Below are 4715 nucleotides of genomic sequence, written 5' to 3'. Positions count from 1 at the left end.
GATTACTTTATATTTTTAAAAATAAATAAATTGACAATTTATGAGTTTTGACTACCAAAAAATGTTAGTATAAATTCGTGATAAAGTAAGAAAGAACTTATACAAAACAGTATTTCGACACAAAATTGAAATTAGCACGCAACTGTTAATCATAATAACATTAGAATAAAGAAAGATACAACTAATATAGATCTAAAATACATAAATCCAAAAAGAAAAATAATGCATATACAGAATACGAAATGTAAATTTGCATACCGTCAAATCAGAACACAATGATTCTTGTCAACATGTTGCGATCGAGGTTCAACATCACCATGATCATGGGTCACCAATACTTCGTGTCCACACAAGAGGTATATTGTTAACCCTAAATCTACAGCGTAACTCACTGGTTGAAGGTGCATCGGTATGCCAGGTCTCACCTAGACTAGTATCAAGATTCATTTTGCATCCAGAATTGATGATGGTATATGGGTGTAGACGTTGCAGAGCAGTGAAGTTCAACTCCCTATTAATTGGTACATCATTTGCTTCCGAGAAGACAACTTTAACTTTGTTCATTTGTATGAGAACCATATAAATAAATTTTGTGATTGACAAGATTAAGTTTTTAAAGCATCTTACATATTTATCAATAAGTATCATATGCAAACCTCGATACGCTACGTTGTTATTATAATAGTCATCTCATTGTCGTGATACTTGAACTTTTATTCTCCATTAAATTTGACTTACAGTCCGAAGGTTTTTTACTGATGTGTATTGTACTAAATCTATTGAAATGTAGTATAAATGGTTTGTAACTTAATTGTAAAAGAAATGCAATATGACTTATGGTTGTGTAGTCATTTCTGTTCTATCTATTACTTGTTTCACATATCACAGTAAATGTCAAAATATTTTCATACCAAATTTGTAGCGAAGTTGAATAGGTATGTATGTGAAATTTTCTTACAAGTGGTTTCACAATCTGTGAAATCATCCTTGCAGATAATTTCTTATGATCGTGCAATGACTGATCAACCATGTATTTGTGTTCCTCTCTATTCATATTTATCCTCCAGTACCCAGAATTATGCATGAAAGCAGCTCTCATCCTCCAATTACAGCCCTCCGCCCGGCACTGTACAATGAGTTATCCTTTGTTACTCTTTGTCATTTTATATGTGCGATCAGTGAAAATATGAGCACGTGTCACTGCCAACAAGAGGGTGGCTTTGTCACGGTAACACATTCCTTCACTGAGGTCCCCTTGATCGAGGTCTTCATCAACATACATATCATTAGGGTTATCTATTATTAGGGGAATATATTTCTCTGTGCGAAACCATGGAACCCTTGGAACATGATGCTCTTCCCCAAATACTGGAAATATGCTGAAAATTTCTTCGTTCCTCTCTAAATGCCCTTCACTTTCATCGCTGCCTTCATCATCATCGTGAAGGTGAAAATTCTCCTCACTAGATGAATTGGACAAAGCTTGATCTGCCACGAGTGCTAACTGCTTACCTGAACCTCTTCCCACCATATTCTTTGGTTATGAAAATTCCATTTCTACATTACCTCCACCATTACCTTCATCATTTTCATAACTACTCCCCCCCCTTCATACACTCCACCATATTGAGTACTCTCCCCTCCAAACCCTCCACCATGCTGACTAGTCCCCCCTCTATACCCTCCAACATGTTGACTAGTCCCCCTTCATACCCTCCACCAAACTGATTACTCCCCCTTCCATACCCTGTACCATATTGACTAATCCCCCCACCATACCCTCCACCATATTGACTAGTCCCCCCTCCATACCCTTCATCATGTTAACTACCGCCCCCTCCATATCTTCTACCTTTTTCACTAGGTTCTCCTCTGTACTCTCCACCTTGAAAAAGTAGATCTGACCACCCTGAGTTGACATTACTACCGTATGTTATTTGTGTCGGTTGTGACCCTAAATTCAGTTGGAATGAGTACGGGTCATCAGCAGCAATTTCCTCTGTTTCGATGAACAAATAAACATCTCTTTGGACGTTCAGTAACATGGTAGGGACATTTAACCTACGTATAACATCTTCATCACATAATATATCCATTTGATAAAATCCTTCAACTAGGTTGTATTGACCATGGTAAGGATACTTCAAACTTAATTTCAAATTCCATTGATACGAACTAATATTCATTAAATTGTAGACAAGACGTTTAAGCTCATCAAAAGTGGTACCAAACCTAATAAACATCATTTTTTGGGATCGATAGAGTAGTTGATATTAGTACCTTCTCAAATAACCACTCCACCCCAAAAAAAATTAACATTCGCGTGCCCTTTCATTTCCCTGCTTTACATAAAACATTAATAATTAATCAACAGAAGTAAAGAAAATGTATATATATATATATGTATGAATTTAAACACACACATAATTGTAAGGATGACATACCATTTTATATGTAGGTGGTCTCAACAAGTATTCGCTAAACTTTTAGACAATTTGAACATAAGTATGTGTTGAACAGATGCAGTGCATGAGGACATATATAAATAGAAGACGGGTATTATTGTAAATTACTGATTGTGTCAATAATTCCTCCAAAGAGATATATGATACTACCCATTTCAGATAAGAATGAATTATTCATACTATCTAGTTGAGATTTCAGATAAGATTACCTTCAAAGAGAAATCTATTTTTCGTCAAAAGATAAGATTCTCGAAATTTTCAACAAAAAATGCAGAATTATTAAAATCCAATCCATAAAAATTGCAGAAGTAATTATTTTTATTTATGGAATTTTAAAGTTTAATGAAATACAAAAGCAATTTATTAATTAAATTTGTAAAATAATATAATATATTATGAAATTTATGAATTTCTGGAATTTAATTTAAGTTTTGGTAAATTAAAATAAAAATATATTATTTTGGTAATATAATATATTAGTACTTAGGAAAAAAGTAATAATATAAATATAAATTTATGAATTAAATTTATGAAATAATTAGTTTTATTTATGGGATTTTAAAATTTTATGAAATATATAAAATTAGTTGAAAGTAATATTATCTATGAATAATAAAAAGTAATATAATAAAAATTAATATAAGGAATAAAAGAGAAAGAAAGAAAGAAGAAATAAAGAAAGTGCAGATCAGAAAAAAAAAGAAAAAGAAGACAGAGAAAGAAAGAGAGAAGAAAGGCGGAAACCGGAGATTCCCGGAAGAACATGCGTTCTCCAGCTTGCACCAACAACGCGGACACTCCTCCTCCCTACTACAACTGGCGTTCCCAGGTCTCTCTCTCTCTCACTTTCTGCCGATTTATATTTAATTAGTTATTTATATTTACTTAATTATTTATATTTAATTAATTGCCTAATTTCAATTAATTGATTATAATTAAATAATTGCTTATATTTATGCCTAAATTTAATTCGTTCCTTACATTTAATTAACTTCTTACATTTAATTAATTAATTTGTTGCTTAAATTTAATTGCCTAAATATAGTTAATTAATTCATTGGTTAAATTTAATTACTTAATTTCTTAAATGTAGTTAATTAATTCATTGGTTAACTTTAATTAATTCGTAATATTAAATAAGTTGTTGTTTATAATTTGAATAAAACGGGATAATTAATTACTTAATTGCTTAAACGTGCAACATTATTTCATTTGTTGCTTACATTTATTGCATTACAGACTTGTTATAGTGAGATTGTTGGTTATATTTTTGGAACGGGAATGTGATAATACAGCGGAAATGCTGCCCATTTTCTTTTAGATTTTAAAAATTTTGACAAAATTTTGTTAGTTGTGTTTCCAGCCTGGTAATGTGATAGAACAGGGGAAATGCTGCCAGTTTTTTTAATATTTTACACTTCCTTATAGAAAATTCCTTTCTTGTGCAGGATTAAATGGCTGGACGATAAATGATCAACCTGGGTGCAATTGACGGGGAATTAATTAATCAACAAAATAGGCATCGTTCACCGATTGTATGGGTTGGCACGGTACAGATTCATTTCCCAATTTTTGGTTAACTATTCAAAGTTCTTTAGGCATTTTTTAAATGCATAAAATCACATTTACTTGCAGGATAATGACGATCATTTATGGCTCCGCTCGAATTTTAAGACATACAGGGATTATATTGAGGCTAATCCACTACCACAACCTATCCTGGATGCCATAAGAGAAGCTGGTTTTATGGGTGTTCTGGTAACTGGGAGTATGAGACATGATGCTGGCCTCATATCGGCTTTTTTTGATCGATGGCGCCCGAAGACTCATATTTTCAATCTCCGTTTTGGCGAGGCCACTGTGACAGTTGGGGATGTTTACTACATATTAGGGTTGCGCAGTGTCAGACGTCCTGTATTACCTATTCCAGGGGATACATGTGCATTGTTATTACATGAGCTTCTTGGTGTTGCCCCCGACCCACAGCAAGATACAGATGTCATCAAGAAGGGTGAAATTAAAATCAGTTGGTTAGTTCATCATTTCAGTGATTGTTCATGTCTACACTCAGCTACTAGTCCTGATTATGAGCGTGAGCTACTATACCACACACGTGCACACTTTCTTCTACTCATTGGTTCTACTGTGCAGAACTATAGTGGTTACCCTATACCTCTGAACCTCCTCCCATTTGTGCGCCATGTGGCTCAGATCAGTACTTATAGTTGGGGCAGTGCATGTCTTACTTAT

General features: G+C 33.5%; 1 long non-coding RNA gene across 1 annotated transcript; it reads left to right on the top strand.

Moving 5' to 3' along the window:
• The first annotated feature begins 3177 nt into the window (after positions 1-3177).
• Positions 3178-4441, top strand: LOC141689713 (uncharacterized). The gene is made up of 3 exons (XR_012562486.1): positions 3178-3294; positions 3914-4015; positions 4101-4441. It is a non-coding gene; the product is annotated as an uncharacterized LOC141689713 (long non-coding RNA).
• Positions 4442-4715: the final 274 nt, after the last annotated feature.

The sequence above is a fragment of the Apium graveolens genome, chromosome 10 (assembly GCF_009905375.1).
Source record: "Apium graveolens cultivar Ventura chromosome 10, ASM990537v1, whole genome shotgun sequence".
NCBI lineage: Eukaryota > Viridiplantae > Streptophyta > Magnoliopsida > Apiales > Apiaceae > Apium > Apium graveolens.
This window is presented reverse-complemented; position numbering and strand designations above follow the sequence as displayed.